Here is an 18,408-nt window from a genome sequence, read left to right as displayed (position 1 = left end):
TAAAGGCCCTCCCAAAGAGAAATCCAGAGAAAATAGCAATAATAATGCAAAATATTCAACTATATAATTTCCAAGACTTTCATTTAACTGTATAGTCAAATAACGTTATTATTCATTTCACAGCTATAGATCAATTTGCTCATGTGTGAAACCTATGAAATAACAACCATTTTCTCTTCAGATGAGTGATCCTGGTCTGAGTTCCCCATACAATTTGATGAAAATACATTATTCCAGATGGACTCCAGTTGCTGGGCAGATGGAAACCTGTAAGTAAAAGACTAAAAACTTTATTATCCTAAATTAGGTGGTCAGAGAGAGAAAGTAAGAGAACAGAACTGCATCTCAAATAATTTGTAAGTTTCCTGAATTTTAAAAAATTCTTTCAAGAGAAAAAACTTCAAAAGAGAAAAAATATATGCATTTATAAGTTTTGACATGTTTAAGTTTAAAAGTGTCTACTTTTACAGTCAAATTTTTATCCATAATTTGTAGCTATACTAAATATAACACAGTACTTTCCATTTTCACATACTGAGCCAATTTGTTTATAAACCAAGCACAGATGTTTTCACTGTCCTTTAGTTGAATGTACAGTATTCCCCTCTCCCTAGGGGCATAGGTGCAAACTAAGGGAATATCACAGATTTGACTGTGGTGAGTGACATGAGGGTCTGGGCTACCTGCCCATGCAGCTTACTTGCCTGTGATATTTCTGGATATACCTTTCTATCTAATGATAGACTGCCGCTGGGCCCATCCACATTCATGACTTGGCTAGTCCAACAGAAATTAGCTCATAGTGGGCAGCTCAGTTGGCATCCTATGGGCAAAAGTTCCATCTTTGCCAGGACCCAATACCACTCCAGGAACTGTTTTTCAAAAAGTACATAATTCTCCACTGCAGATGGCATGACCTTGCTCCAAACTCCCAAAGGCCTGCCTTGAGCGTCCGCCACTAGAGGTTGCCATAAGCTCCAAACAACATCTTTTCCCACCACTGACACCTCCAGCACTGTAGGGTCTGCTGGATCACATAGCCTAAGGACATAGACCCCATTACAGGCTAGCCCTGATGCAGAGCCTTTCCAGCTCTGGTGCCCCCTCAAAGCTGACAGCCTTCTGTGTAACCAAGCATATGGGCTAGAGCAGCATTTCCAATTGTAGAAAGCATTGCCTCTAGAACCGAGAAGAACCTACTGGGAGCACTGTTGTCCTGCTTGTGATGGGGATGCAAAATGCAGTGATCTGACTTTTGCGTAGGAGAGCACCTTCCACCATGCCTCTGATCACTGGGTATCTATAAACTTCACTGAAGTGGCAGGTCCCTGAAACTTCATCTCCCACACTCAGGGATTGCCAACTCTTATTGGAGAGGAGTAGACTATCTCTGTAAACCTTGAACATTCAGGGAGGTCTACAGAACTAAAATCCTCTGGGAGCCTCTATCCAGATGTCTCCATCCCACGTTTCAAGATCCCAGGTTTTCCCAGTCAGGGCCCATCAGAGACCTGCCTTTGCTGAGCATCAAAATATCTCTGCAGCTTCTAGACTCCATCAAGTTCTGAGTCTGCTCTTCAGCCGTTCACCGTTCCACTGCAGGAGATAGGGGCCTCTTCATAAGGTACCAGTGAGGCTCTCTGACTCTCACGCTTAGTATTTGTTGTTTGTTAGTGGCCCTCAGTTTCTCATCATCCCACTGTAGAGTGTCAATACAGCTTAGTAATAACCAGCCAAATCTGCTGTCCTTGCACACCCCTTCCCCACATCTTTCAAATCCCTGAATCATCACATCCATGTGGGTGTTCTCCACTGTGATGTTTCTGCATGTCCCCACTGGGGAAATGTTCAGCTATGGGATGGCCATCTTGTGTTCTGTGTTCTACATTCCTCTCAGGATGGAGTTCTCCTTGTTTGCTGAGCAATGAGTGAGCCAAGCCCCAAACCCATTTTACCACCTGATTTCTCAGAACATTTTTAGTATCAATTGTATCAATGCAGGTGAACCCAGAAGGAGACATCAAGATAGGATTACACATGTAAGATATATATTAGGAAAAACTCCTGTGAATGATAAAGGAGGAGGGGGCAGGAGTAGAGAGAGCCTTCAGAGCACCATGAGGTTTTTCTCTGTAAAAAGAGAAACAGAAAGTTTGTCATCCTGGATCAGATGATCTCTAACTCTATAACTGTCCAATTTCTGCACCTTCTGCTCACAAATTTGTTAGAAGAACTGAACATAGGTGTACATGGAAAGGCCTAGCTCAGCATCCATACAGAGAGGGTCCTTAACAACTGTTAAGTTATGTGTTCACTGCAAAAAAAACCCAAAACAAAACAGGGGAATAATAGGCAGAACCCCTGAGTGTCCTTCAAAGAAATACAGTGCCCTTAATGCCATGTGCAAACAGGTAGCCAGGGAGAGGCTGCCTCTCTCTGCATTTACAACAATGCCTCCTTCTCACCAAAGTCAATGTTAAGCACTTTATCTTTAGCACAAGGAAGAAAACAGGATGCACTTATCTCCTTTAGACATGACCTCAAAATGTGTTCTGTCTTACAACCATTATTACTAAAATGCATCTCTCCTATTGTTTAATCAGAAAGAGAAAAATAGGGTTTGTGACAGGAGGTAGGACAAGGTAAACAAATACTGAGTGCTGGTTGATGCCAGGCACTACTTTAGGCCCTTTGTAAATGGCTTCTGACTTCATCCTTACAACAGCACTCTGGAGCAGGAATTATTACCACATCTTACATGAAACTTGAGGACTTCCCTGGTGGCGCAGTGGTTAAGAATCCCCCTGCCAATGCAGGGGACATGGGTTTGATCCCTGGTCCAGGAAGATCCCACATGCCGCAGAGCAACTAAGCCTATGCACCACAGCTACTGAGCCTGCGCTCTAGAGCCCACAAGCCACAACTACTGAGCCCGCGTGCCGCAACCACTGACGCCCGCGTGCCTAGAGCCCGTGCTTTGCAATGCGAGAAGCCACTGCTATGAGCAGCCCACATACCGCAACGAAGAGTAGCCCCCGCTCACCGCAACTAGAGAAAACCCGTGTGTAGCAACGAAGACCCAACGCAGCCAAAAATAATTAATTAATTAATTAATTGTTAAAAAAAGAAAGATAATTGGGGTTTATAGAGGTTAAGTCACTGGTCCATAGTAACTCAGTTAATTATCAGAAATGATCAATCATTGACTCCAGAATCCTGTATATTTCACCTTTTAAAAACTCTGTAAAGTGGAACTTATGCAGATTTATAAAAAATTTTTTAGTTTTAAATAATTTTCTTTCCAATATAGAAATGAATTTTCCCTATATTTTAAAATCTGTAATGATTTTTGTCCCTACCCCAGTTAATACCACACTATTTTAAGCAGTTAGTTGTTCATAGATCTATTTCTGTCACTTAAATTTAAATTCCTTGAGGGCAGTTATCATGTCTAATTCATCTCAGCCCTACCAAATAGAAGAAGGCCTAAATATTCTACATACTTAATTTATGTATGCTGAGCCAAATAGGAAATCTCAAAAAATGCAGTTAATTTTTCTGCTAATTCTCCAGTTATTTTGATATAACAAATTAGGATATTAGAGAAGAAAACATATTCTCCTCTTTACTCTATGAGACCTACATCAACATGGAAGGACCCTCTCAGAAACCTTAAAACTATTCTATTTGCTGAGAGCCCAGAGTTGTTTAACTATGTGTTTTCTTGGCTAAAAGATAGATGTGGGTTATGGGAATCAACAGGGAGTCTTCATCCCAGAAACTCACCCTGAGTTTCCCCACTATGTGGAGAGATGACCAATGGGATGCATGAAAGTAAAGGGCACATGGGATTTGGGGAACAGATCATGAAAGGCGATTCTAGAAAATAGGCCTTGGCAGTGGCTTTCTGAGTTCACATCATGGTGAACAGCACAGGCTTTAGAGATGGCCCAGCTTTAGTTTGAATCCTGTGCGTGGCACCGAGCTGTGTGACCTTGGACCAGTTGCTGAACCTCTCTAACCACAGTTTCTTTGTGTATAAAACAGAGATGCTAATAGTGTTACTGTGAGAATGAAGAGGAAGAGCGACTGTAAAGCATTTAGCATGTGGCCAGCACATGAGAAATACTCGTTAAATAATCACTGCTACTCATTCTTATTTTTCCTATGCATGTAACCAGCAACTCGCCTGTCCGAGCCGAAAGATAACAGCACTTGGAACTCACAATTTTAGTAGGTCTTTGCATTTCTATCACATCTTTCATCTCAGAGAACCAAAGCCCTGGAAAATATTAATTCTTGTCTACTTTATTTATACTAGTAAAGGCGAGAGCACATACAATGGCCTAGTTATTGAAAAGAACTGTAGCACAGAGAACTAACGCCACACGCACAAAGAAAAATCAAGTAAACCCTTAGCAGAATCTAGGTCTCTCATCTTCCAATATTCCTCTTTAATTGGATCAGACTATCTGTTTCCAGTGGCTAAATATTATTTATTGGCAGTGTAAGTCAAGGCTGCTGATACATTACTCTTCCGGGGAGTGTTTGTTTTTGGAAAACTGCTCTCAAATTTTCTAAATGTGAATTTAAAAGTCTGTCAGTCTATGTGCCGATAACACAAAACAGATTGTAAATGTAACGGGAGGCAGTCAAGTCAAACAAACCCAATGAGAGCGCCAGAAGGCTTAATATTAGGACTGCTCCTGTTCACAGGCTTTTGCTAATGACAGAACAATTGTTTGTGCTGATTTGTAGCTAGCATTGATATGCAGACAGTGACACTTTCATCTAAAATCCAGCTCCAAATTTTTTTAATCCTGTCAATGAATTTGCTGTGTCTGCAAAGAGCAACTCCAAAGAACCTTTCTCAATAATAAGAAATGGAAATATGCCAGCACAGTCTTTAATTCTAACTCCAGGGCATTCGTTGAAATATACAATGATTTTTCTCTTTGTCATTGTTTTGTCATCTACTGGGATGCCTGCCTCTGAACTCTACGTGTACATTTATAACTAACACGGTTTTAAAATACTGAAATTGGTCAATGACGGAGGGAGGTGGGCGTTAAACTACAGAAGGATATTGCAAGATTCCAAACTCATCTAACATTTCCTTCGGAAAATAAGAAAATGTAAATGTGCTCTGACTGCTGTTCACATTGACTGTGGGGACCAGTTTTTTATCAAACAGCACCTGCCTCTCTATTCAGAGATGTCTGCGTGTGAGGATAAGTGCAAACAACAAAGGCTTTGACTGTGACAGCAGCTGCATCATTTGCTGGGAACTTGCCATTATGTTTCAGGTCAGAGACTGAGGTTTGGTGCAGGGAATGGAGCTTTTAATATCAGGTGAATGGATTTTTTTTTAAGAGGTTGGGAAGCTTTGGGTCTTAGGGAGAAAATAGCACTTTAAAAATAGTCACATTTCTTTTGTACTGCAATTATCAGTGCATGACGAATCATTTTTTTATTCTCTTCCATGTAGGCAAAAGGAAATATCCCCTACCCATCTCTGTAGGCTGGACATTTTAAGAAATCAAAATGTTCCCATATTTAATCAGTTTCTTGAGAATATGCAATTTACCTAGAAGATTGATCCTGAAACATCACTTTTAAGGGAGGATGAACAAATGGCACAAATTCATCAATTTGTCCAGGAAGTCATTGTCACATGTTCACTGTTTAAACAGGTAATGTTGAGTAAATTGGTGGCATTTCCATAATTCCTACTGGAAAGAAGCTCACCTTGTGTAGGTGACAGAACATCAGAAATAGGAATAATCAGTCTTATTAAAAATTTTTAAAAATGATAAAAATATAAAGGAATAGAATAATACCTTCAGTTGAACCCAGCTCTGACATTAATGGTGAGACCCAGGCAGATCTCTTAATGCATCTAAGCTTCCATTTCTTCTTCTATAACGTGGAAATGGTCAAACGTTTCTCTAATTGTGAATAGGAAACAGGAAAATGTTTGTGAAGAGCTTTGCAAATGGTAAAACACTTAAAGAGCATCACGAAGAAAAGGAGCTAGAGGAATGATAATCATGACAATAATAACAATTATAAAAACAGTTATAATATTATTAAATATTATAAGGACAATTATTATTATTAAAAATAGTAAATCTTGCCCAGAAGTGCTGAAAATTGGTAGCTGGTACAGCTCAGACTATGTCGTTCTTATGCTCGGGGCTGGAGGAAAGGAGACACACAAGCCTCATAATATATGAGTCTGTTCTGACTGAAGTGGACTCCAGATGCATTAACACGTATTCTTTGAGAGAAACTCTGTGGACCATGAATTAAAGTCACATCTTTCTGAGAGTCTTTTTCAAAAGCAAAAGGTGGGCTGGTTGAGAATCCTATTCTTCAGAGAGCTTGCAGGGTTTCAAATGACTTTGACTCACTGAATGGGGGGGGGTCACATTAACTTGTCAAAGTCACATTTCTCTCTCAATAAATCAGTTGCCCATGTGTTTGTGTGTAGCCTTACGTGAAGGTGTCAGTCAATGGCAAGCATGCATTACCGTTATCTCTGCTCCAAAATTCACAGTTTTCCATTGCTACAGGAACTAAAGATTTTTTTTTTTTTTTTTGGCTGTGTTGGGTCTTTGTTTTTGCGTGCGGGCTTTCTCTAGTTACAGCAAGCGGGAGCTACTCTTCCTTGAGGTGCTCAGGTTCTCATTGCTGGTGGCTTCTCGTTGTGGAGCATGGGCTCTAGGCACGTGGGCTTCAGTAGTTGCAGCACTCGGGCTCAGTAGTTGTGGCTTGTGGGCTCTAGAGTGCAGGCTCAGTAGTTGTGGTGCATGGGCTTTGTTGCTCCGTGCCATGTGGGATCTTCCCTGACCAGGGATCGAACCCATGTCCCCTGCATTGGCAGGCAGATTCTTAACCTCTGAGCCACCAGAGAAGTCCAGGAACTAAGGATTTTTAAACACCATCCTAAAAAAGTTGCAGGAATTATAGATCAAAAACAACTGTATTTTTGCTTCTGAAACAAACACCCCAGGAAAATAAATACACATTTAACACTACATGCACTATGTATACAACTTCCCACGCTCACTCTCGAGGTGATAAATTTTGTGGTGAGAAGGTAAGGCAGCCGGTGGTCACTTATGCGGAGTCTAAGCATTACAGTTCCTTTGCTCAGAGATGGCGAAAGATGTGTTTAGCATATGTAGGTTGCCAAGTTTTTCCCCTCCTTTGGTGGTTGTTTAGATAAGCAGGAACCACATTTCCCAGAATCTTCTTTTCTGTATAGTCCTGGGTTAGTGCCACCCATGGAGATGTTTGCATGAGATTTGGGAGGTCAATAAAGCAGCAGCCATTATGCTCAAAAGACGGTTGTTGCTCAATTCAGAGAAGAACAAAGAGGTTCAGGTTGTATGCCTCTCCCTGATCTATGTCCACCTTCCTACCTGACTGCCTGCTCTACTGACCAATAGCAGCCCCAGGCTATCAGCAGACGCTTTGTGGTGAATTCACAGAGGCGTTAGCCACAAAGAACCAGAAACCTGCTGCAGACTTCTATCTCAGTGCTGTTTCTGACTCCACTCTAGTAGCTGGACATGACTTGCTTTCTGCAAGCTCTAACTCGTTTACCCACTTGAGAGCTGGGTTAAGTCAGGTTCATATATCAACACAATTCAAGTCATCTAAAGATGATTGGTATTAGAAAAAAGCATGGGCTTCCAAGTCCTTCAAATCTACGTACTCATCTAACTCCTTTTTCAGCTATCTTACCTTAATTTTCTTAAGCCTCCATTTCTACCCTGCCTTGATCTTGTGTGAAGAAAACAAAAAGTTTTCCCATGAGAATTCTTAATCATAAGCTAGTCTTCAGGTAGACTGGGGACTCATGCACTCTACCTACATAAGCCATAAAAATCCTAAGCTAAGACTTTAAAGTGGCCCTTGGTTGTTAGTGCCTCAGATACATCTGGGAAGAGCAAATATAGAAACTTTCCAAAGGAAAGCACCTTAGACCCAGGACACAAAGTTTTCCCAAATAAAGTTCCAAGAAACATGAGCTCACAATACGGGGGAAAAAAATTGCAAACACCCAAGGAAACAAGTTGTCATTAGCAAGAATCAGCAGAAAAAACAAAAAACAGAATCTGACCTGCAAAGATTGTAAATAATGAATTCATAAACACATATTTATCAGTCTCATACTTTGTGCCAGACTGTCCTTGGTGCCTGGGATCAGGCATATCAGTGAGCCAAACTGAATTCCTGGCATTTTGATATTTGATATTTCTTGCCAATTGCTATTTATTATCAATGTTTAAAATGTAAGGAATGTCTCTTTGAACTTTTTAAAGAAATACTAGAGGGTGTCAAAATGACAGGTAGATTTGATAAATAAATAGAACTTGAAGAAAGAAAGATAATGATCTTGGAATTTAGAAGCTCAATGGACAGGATAAGACACAGGTTAAAAACAACCAAAGAGAGAACTCAAGTTTTTCTCCAGAATGTAGGACAAAGAGACAAAGGGATGGAGAATATGAGCAAGAGACAACAGGACATGAGGAACAGATCAGGCTCTAACACATACCCACTGAGTGTCTCGGAAGGAGAAAATGAGAGAGAAAGGGGCAATATTCCAAGAGATAATGGTTGAGAGTTTTCCAGAAGCGAAAGGGAGCAATCCTTACACTCAAACTCAACAAGTCACACCGGTATTTTTTTTTTTTTAATTTGGCAGCACATAAAATTTAATGGCAGCATATTTTAAAACATTACATTTAGGTACCAAAATATTAAAAGATGGAGTGAAATTTTAACTTCTATTAAGTTGTCAAAAAGGGCAAGGCAACTGAGGCACTCAGGGCACAAGATTTAGGGAGGAATAATTTAGAGACATACAAGGGCAGGGCTGGCCCTTTCAAAACTCTGGCGGTGAGCTCCTCCTTCAACTTCGTGCCCTGGGTGTCTGTCTCATTTGCCTTACCCCTGTCCCAGCCCTCATAGACAAAAATCCGCTTTTGTGATCTAATATTTGGAATTCTCTAATTGAACATTTTAAAAAGTGAACTGAGTTATTTTTATGAAGTTTATATCTGTTTTTCAAATTTACAATGTGGTGATCTAATTTATATTCAATATACTGCACCCTTTGTAAATGTATAGTTTGTTGAATTTAACAATGTAACTACCTCCACAATCGAGATACAGATATTTCCATCATCCCAAAAAATTCTCTCATGCTCCTTTGCTGTTATCTGTCCCCACCTCTGGTCCTAGGAAATCACTGATGTGCTTCCTGTTATTACAGTTTAGATTTGACTTTTTACAATTGTATATAATGGTATCATACAGTTCTTACACTTGTTTTTAAGTAACAAGACAAAACTATCTAGAGCAGCACTTATTTCAAAATGTCACGTTATAGACATGGGTTATCTTTATTTGTAATAAATAAAAAAGTTAAATTAGATATATTCGTCACTCTGCTTTTTTCTTTTTACACTGGTTTCAGAAGTACTAGAGAGATTTTGGTGTGCTATATTAAAAAAAAAGTGATGAAATTAATGAAACCAGAATTCTGTACAGGAATGTCTTGAAGCAAATTAGAGAATTATTATCATTTTTATACTCTTAATTCACATGTATTTAACTTGAGTATTCATTTTGTTTTATCTTTATCAAAAGTCCCATCATGGGTATAAATTAAATTTAAAAGGTATTTAAGAATAAAAAAAAAAGTTTTAGCTCTACAGTAATCAAAATCAGCATAATGGCTAGAAGCATTCAACTGGGTGACCAAATCACAAGTATAATTATCTTATATCCAATGACTGCTGTGCCTGGCCACTCAATACACTCTACCAGACTCTCAAAGTGTTCAGTTTTGAAAGAAAAAAATAATCACATCATCATTTAGGTATTTTGAAAAAGAAATTAGACGTCATTAACTTAATTTTTTATGTATCCCTGTATGGATTTTTTAAGGGAGAGTCATTACATTCAAGAATCATTTATAAACTTACCAAATAAATAACGAATTTTTTGTACATACAAGAAGCCAAAATAGATGTCATTACCATTTCTAATGATGAGTCCCCTGTGACACTTTTACAAACCTTTGAGGATTTTCAAACCACAATTTGGGAAGTAAAAACTAATCAACGGTTACAGGCCACTTATGGGTCACTAATTACTGCATGTCACCAAGTAAAATTGCCTCTTTAGCCAGTCACACTCTTTGAAGTCTCTGCATTATTATACACCATTTATCAGACCTCTCCTTCTGCCTTATAAACCTCTCACTTTTTTTTTTTTTTTTGCGGTACGCGGGTCTCTCACTGCTGTGGCCTCTCCCGTTACGGAGCACAGGCTCCGGACGCGCAGGCTCAGCGGCCATGGCTCACGGGCCCAGCCGCTCCGCGGCATGTGGGATCTTCCCGGACCGGGGCACGAACCCGCGTCCCCTGCATCGGCAGGCAGACTCTCAACCACTGCGCCACCAGGGAAGCCCTCACTTTCTAATTAAGGCCAACATTGTATTATGTTTCTCCAACCTACCTGGCTGGTCTATCTCTGGTTCTTTACCAGTTCCTCTTCCTTCTCTTGGCCGAAACAGAGCTAAACCCTCTGCTTTTCTCCCCCAGTTCATGCTTGATTTCCTTTGCTTCATCTGCTGTGCTGATCCTGGGCTTGTTTCCCCAGTTCTACTTCATTTTGCAGACCATGTTTCCCAGGGGTCCCTTATCAGCTGGCTTCATTTGGTTAGACCAAATGGGGGCACTGGAGGGAAAAAGGAGGCCCCTGCAGAGGCACTGAGGAAGACAGGAGGGTAAAGGATGGGAGAAGCCAGGATATTTCCCTCCCTCTCTCTTTCTGCCTTGGATGCCATCTCTGATGTCTTCACTGGAGCTGGATGGTACAAGATGGCATCACTCACATGTCTGGCAATTAATTTTGGCTGCTAGCTAGGTCCTCCTCCATGTGATGGCTCATCTCTCAGCAGACAAGACTGGGCTTTTTCACAGCGTGGCAATCTGAAGTTTTCGAGAGGGCAAGACTGGAACTGCAAGACATCTTAAGGCCTATGAGTTCCAGAATTCACACAATGTCACATCCACCACGTTCTATTGGTCAAAGCGAGTTACAAGGCTGGACCTTATTCAAAGGGATAGATTTTACTTCTTGATGTAAATAATCTTTACTTCTTGATTTAAATAAACTCTACTTCTTGATGAGAAGAGCAGCAATAATATATTGTAAAGGGCCTGGACACAAGGGAATGTCATCCCCGAGGGGCCATTATTGTAATGTTATACTTCACCCTGTCCCTCCAGAAACACCACCCCTATCCTAGCCACAGTTTAGGATCCTAGCCACATGCTATTTCTAATCTCTGTGTTGTCCCCTATTTGTCTCCTTAGCTCCTTCATCACCTGTTTAATCAACTGATCAGATTGCTTCTGGTTTCTGTGTTGCTCGTTTGATCCGAAATGTGCATCACCTTTCTTACTTTAACAGTGAATAACTCAAATCTGAATCCAAGCTTGATCTCTCATCCAAAATCCAATCCTAAACTTCCATATTTCCACCTAGATTTCCTCTTCATCACCTAAAGCTGGCATATCCAAATTTTAAGTTCTAATCCTCTCTCCTAGAAAATGACCATTGTCATTTTCTCTATGCTCTGAACCAGGGTAGAATAACTACAGCCAGTGGACCAATCCACCACTGCTGGTTATATTGGAACACATTCATGCTTGTTTATTTTTGTACCATCTGTGGCTGCTTTCACAGTACAAAGACAGAACTGAGTAGCTGCAACAGAGTCCATGTGACCTGCAAATTTTAAAATATTTACTATCTGGCTTTTTATGGGAAAATTTGCCAACTCCTTTTCTAAATATCTGATTCTTTTTCTTTTTCACGTACAATCAGGGAAGACGTGTTATCAATCTCAACTCAGACTCTCTTTATTTCTGGTTATTTCAATATTCTTTTAGCTCTCCCTGTCTCCGACCTCCTAACCTGTTCTACATATCTCAACTAAATTGATTGTTGCAAAATACCATTTTAATTGTCATTCATAATTCTACAGTGACTTCTTTTATGTATGATGATTACAAACACATTCTTCCATGAAATTACCTCAATTTACCCAACAAAATTTAATTTGCACTTTTCCCAAACCATCTTTTCCAATCTAGTGTTTCTTCTCTTGAGCTTAATGATCTCTTCCTTCATTCAAATTCTGTTGCACTAAAAATATAAAATTTTGTTCTAATTTTTTTGTAAACTGAGAGATAAAATTATTCAAATAGAAGAGTTGGGAAAAAGAAATAGAAAACACTTACTCATAGGTTTTTACTCAAAAGAGAAAAAGTTCACTTACACAGAAGCTAAAAATGACAACTCCTCTTTTCAATGTTTGTGAACAAAATCCTGAGGTCAATACAGACATCCCTGGAAATAATCTCTTAAAACATTTGACTGCTGGAGCAATTTTCTATCAGTTTGAAAGGGCAGGTTGTTAAATAGTCAGTAATTTCACAATCTAAGTGTTAACTTCTTGATAGTGTAAAATCATCCATTGTGTACGTACTTACATGGAAATTGGCAAATAATGCAAATCAAGTCTTTTTTAGAGAGTTTCCCAGCACATCACTGGATGCATACATACATTCATAAAAGAGGAAGAGAGAGGACAATAATAACAATAGTAATTAATAATAATTGATAAAAAGACACATTAGCTTAGAATTTACTATGTTCCAAACCATGTCCTAAGCACTTCACATATATTCAGTGGTATGCTGGAGCTGCCTGGTACCTGCTTGCAGAATCTGATTATGGGTATTGCTTCCCAGCTGTGTATTCAGTGACTTCATGTTAGAAAATCCAATATGGTGGGAGTATTTACACCATGGAAATAAGCCAATACTATAAATCAGGACTTTTACCCAGAAAAGAAGTCTTTAAATATTTACCAACACATCACTGGTCCCTTTTTTTAACTGAAGAATAGTTGATGTACAGTATTATATTAGTTTTGAGTGTACAGCATAATGATTCAGTTTTTTTGCAGATTATATTCCATCATAGGTTATTACAAGATAATGGCTATAATTCCCTGTGCTATACAGTATATCCCTGTTGCTTATCTATTGTATACATAGTACTTTTTATCTGTTAACCCTGTATCTTTAATTTGTCCCTCTCCTTCTCCCTCTCCCTCTTGGTGACTGCAAGTTTGTTTTCTATATCTGTGACTCTGTTTCTGTTTTGCATATACATTTATTTGTATTATTTTTTAGATTCCACATATAAGTGATATCATATAATATGTCTTTGTCTGGCTTATTTCACTAAGCATAATATTCTCTAGGTCCATCCACAATGTTGCAAATGCAGAATTTCATTCTTTTTTATATTCCACTGTACCTATGTATATATAATTTATACAATGGTATATATGTGTGTGTGTGTATATATATATGTATATATCTCAATATATACATTTCTTCTTAATCCAATCATTTGTTGTTGGGCACTGGGTTGCTTCCTTGTCTTCGTTATTGTAAATAATGCTGCTATGAACATTAGGGTATGTGTATCTTTTTGAATTAGTGTTTGTTTTTTCCAGATATATACCCAGGAGTGGAATTGCTGGATTATATGGTAGTTCTATTTTTAGTTTTTTGAGGAAACTCCATACTGTCTATAGTGACTGTACCAATTTACATTCCCACCAATGGTATACAAGGGTCCCCTTTTCTCCATATCCTCTCCAATATTTGTTATTTGTAGACTTTTTGATAATAGTCTTTCTGACAGGTGTGAAGTGATATCTCAATGTTGTTTTGATTTGCATTTCCCTAGTAATTATCCACGTTAAACATCTTTTCATGTGCCTGTTAGCCATCTGTACCTCTTCTTTGGAAAAAAAATATTTATTCAGCTCTTCTGCTCATGTTTTGATTGGGTTGTGTCTGTTTTTGATACTGAGTTGTATGACTTTGTATATTTTGAACATTAACCCTTTGTTGGTCACATCATTTGTAAAAATTTTCTCCCATTCCATAGGTTGTCTTTTAATTTTGTTGATGGTTTCCTTTTCTGTGCAAAAGCTTTTAAGTTCAATTAGGTTCCATTTGTCTATTTTTGCTTTTATTTCTTTTGCATTAGAAGACAGATCCAAAAAAATATTGCTATGATTTATGTCAAAGAGTGTTCTAGGAGTTTTGTGGCTTCCATTCCTACATTTAGTTCTTTAAACCATTTTGAGCTTATTTTTGTATATGCTGTGAGGGAATGTTCTAATCACATTGCTTTACATATGGCTGTCCAGTTTTCCCACCACCACTTGTTGAAGAGACTGTCCTTTTTCCATTGCATATTCTCACTTCTTTGTTGTAGATTAACTGACCATAGGTGTGTGAGTTTATTTCTGCGTTCTCTGTTCTGTTCCATTGATTCATATGTCTGTTTTTGTGTCAATACCATGCTGTTGAGATTACTGTAGATTTGTAGTATAGTCTGAAGTCTGGGAGAGTGATACCTCTAGCTTTGTTCTATTTTCTCAAGATTGCTTTGGCAATTCTGGGTCTTCTGTGGTTCCATATCAATTTTAGGTTTATTTGTTTTTGTTCTGTGAAAAATGTCATGAGGGGTCTTCCCAGGTGGTGCAGTGGTTAAGAATCCACCTGCCAATGCAGGGGACAGGGGTTCAAGCCCTGGTCCAGGAAGATCCCACATGCTGTGGAGCAACTAAGCCCGTGTACCACAACTACTGAGCCTGCGCTCTACAGCTCACGAGCCACAGCTACTGAAGCGCAGGTGCCCTAGAGCCCATGCTCCACAAGAGAAGCCACTGCAATAAGCCCGCACACCACAATGAAGAGTAGCCCCCACTCACCACATCTAGAGAAAGCCAGCACACAGCAACGAAGAACCAACGCACCCAAAAAATAAATAAGTTAAAAAAGAAAAAAGTGAACAAAAAAATTATCATGGGGTATTTTGATAGGGACTGCATTAAATCTGTAGATTATTTTGGGTAGAATGATTATTTTAATAATACTAATTTTTCCAACCCAAGAGCATGGGATTTATTTCCATTGCATCATCTTCAATTTCCTTCATCAGTGTTTTATAATTTTCAGAGTATAGGTCCTTCACCTCCTTGGTTAAGTTTATTTCTAGGTATTTTATCCTTTTTTCATGTGATTTTAAACAGGATTTTTTTTACTTTCTCTTAATGTATAGGAATGCAACAGATTTATGTAACTTAATCTTGTATCCTGAAACCTTGTTGAATTCATTTATTAGTTCTAATAGTTTTTGGGTGGAGACTTTAGGGTACTCTGCATAAAGTATCATGTCATCTGCAAATAGTGACAATTTTACCTCTTCCCTTCCAATTTGGATACATTTTATCTTTTTCTTGTCTGATTGCTGTGGCTGGGACATCCAATACTATCTTAAATAGAAGTGGTTAGAGTGGGCATCCTTGTCTTATTCCTGAATTTAGCAGGAAGGCTTTCAGCTTTTCATGGTTGAGTATTATGTTGACTGTGAGTTTGCCGTAAATGGCCTTTATTATGTTGAGATGTGTTCCCTCTATACCCACTTTGATTAGAGTGTTTATCATGAGTGGGGGTTGAATTTTGTCAGATGCTTTTTCTGAGTCTATTGAGATGAACATGTGATTTTTAGCCTTCATTTTGTTAATGTGGTTTATTACATGGATTGATTTGTGACTATTAAACCATTCTTGTGACCCTGGAATAAATCCAAAATGTTCATGGTGTATGATCCTTTTATATACTGTTGGATTCGGTTTGCTAATATTTTTTTGAGAATTTTTACATCTATATTCATTAAAGATGTTGGCTGTAATTTTTTTGTGTGTGTGGTGTCCTTGTCTGGTTTTGGTATCAGGGTAATGGTGGCCTTATAGAATGAATTTGGGAGCATTCCCTTCTCTTCAATTTTCTGGAACAATTTGAGAAGAATAGGTATAAGTTCTGTTTTATATGTTTGGTAGAATTCTCATGTAAAGTCATCTGGTCTTGGATTTTTGTTTGCAGGAGTTTTTTTTATTACAAATTCAATTTCACTTCTAGTGATCAGTCTGTTCATATTGTCTGACCACTGTTGTCTTACTGATTTTCTGTCTGGATGATCTGTCCATTGATGTCAGTGGGGTGTTAAAGTTCCCTACTATAATTGTATTACTGTCAGTTTTTCTCTTTATGTCTGTTGGTATTTGCCTTATATATTTAGGTGCTCCTATATTGGGTGTGCATATGTTAATGAGTGTAATATCCTCTTCTTGCATGAATCACTTTATCATTATATTATGCCCTTCTTTGTCTTTTTTTATAGCTTTTGTTTTAAAATATATTTTGTTGATATGAGTATTGCTAACCCCACTTTCTTGTAATTTCTGTTGGGAATATCTTTTTCCACTCCTTCACTTTCAATCTGTTTGTGTCTTTAGCCTTGAAGTGAGTTTCTTGTAGGCAGCATATTGAAGGGTCTTGTTTTTTTATCCTATCAAATAATGCTTTTTGATCAGAGCATTTAGTCCATTAACATTTAAAGTAATTATTAATAGGTATGTACTTATTGCCATTTTATTACTGGTTTTCTGATTGTTTTTGTAGTTCTTCACTGTTCAGTTCTTTTCCTTTTTGTTTCTCCCATTGCGGTTTGAGGATTTTCTTTAGTGGTATTCTTGGGTTCCTTTCTTTTTGTTTTTCATGTACCTATTGTAGGTTTTGATTTGTGGCTACCATTGGGTTCATATATGTTGACCCATAATTATGTCTACTTGATTTAAACTAATAGTCATTTAAGTTCAAATACATTCTAAAAGACCTACGTTTTTTACTTCCCTCTACCACATTTTGTGTTTTTGCTGTCATATTTTGCATCGCCAGTCTTCTCCCTTTACTGTTTATTGTAGTTATAATTGCTTTAAAAAAATTTTTTGTCTTTTAATCTTTGTACTGTCTTATTTGAGTGACCGCCAGTCCTTACTCTACATTTACCTCTCCTGTCGACATTCTATAGATTCTTTTCTATAGATTCTTACTTGTTTTCCATGTGGCGATGACCCTTCAGCGTTTCTTTTGGGGTAGGTTTATTATTGCTGAATTCTTTCATTTTTTGCTTGTCTGACAAGTTCTATATCTCTTCTTCTATTCTAAATGATAGTCTTGCTGGGTAGAGCATCCTAGGTTACAGGTTTTTACCTTTCAGCACTTTGAATATATAATGCCACTCCTTTCTGGCCTGCAAAATTTCTGCAGAGAATTCAGCTGATAGTCTTATGGGAATTCCCTTGTATCTTTGTTTTTCTCTTGCTGCCTTTAGAATTCTCTCTTTATCTCGAAATTTTGTCATTTGAATTATGATATGTCTTGGTGTGGGTCTGTTCTGGTTCAACTTGTTTGTGACCCTCTGTGTTTCCTGTACGTGGACATCTGTTTCCTTATTTAGATTTGGGACGTTTTCAGCCATAATTTCTTCAAATACTTTTTTGATACTCTTCTCTCTCTCTTCTCTTTCTAGAACTCCTGTAATGCGAATGTTAGCATTTTTGATGTTACCCCAGAGATCTCATATGTTACACTCACTTTTGTTTTTGTTTTTTAATTTCTCTTTCTATCTATTGTTCTGATTGGGTGATTTCCATTATTCTATCTTCCAGACCACTTATGTGTTTTTCTGTATCATTTATTTTGCTATTCATTGTTTCTAGCATATTTTTTATCTCACATATTGAATTATATGTTTTTGATTCAGTCTTCTTTATATTTTCTAGTTCCTTGTTAAAATGGTCTGTGTTGAGATCAATTCTCTTCCTTAAGTCAGGTAACATTTCTATTGCCAATATCTGGAATTCCTTGGTAAATTGTTTATTTCTGTTTCATTATTTGTTTTTTTCAAGAACTTTCTCTTGCTCTTTCAGTGGAAAGTACTTCCTCTGCCTTTTCATTTTACTTAAATTTCTCTGTCTCTATGAATTTAGGTGAAACAATTTCCTATTATGGTCTTAAAGAGATGTTCTTATGTGGGAGCATCCTTATACAAGCTACATATGCCCAATGCCTTTGGTGGGAAAGCTGGATTTGATGAGGTTGCCAGTCACATCTTTCCTCAGGGTGTGCTGTCAGCTATCACCTTGGTAGGGGGTATGGCTGGTGATTGAGGAGCTAGAGCTTGCACAGGGTGTGAGGTGGGACTTCCTCTGCTCAGTGGTCATTACCACCCTGTCAGAGAAGAGTCTGCTCCCAAGTTGCTGGATCAGAAGCACTAAGGGCTGGACTCAAGGTGGCTCTATTCTCTTTAAGTTTGTGTTTTTTCTTCTCCCTACTCTGGGACATTTGTCCCAAAGGAGGGAGAGTGCTGAAGCAAGTGGGG

Source organism: Globicephala melas, chromosome 5 (assembly GCF_963455315.2).
Source record: "Globicephala melas chromosome 5, mGloMel1.2, whole genome shotgun sequence".
Lineage (NCBI taxonomy): Eukaryota > Metazoa > Chordata > Mammalia > Artiodactyla > Delphinidae > Globicephala > Globicephala melas.
This window is presented reverse-complemented; position numbering follows the sequence as displayed.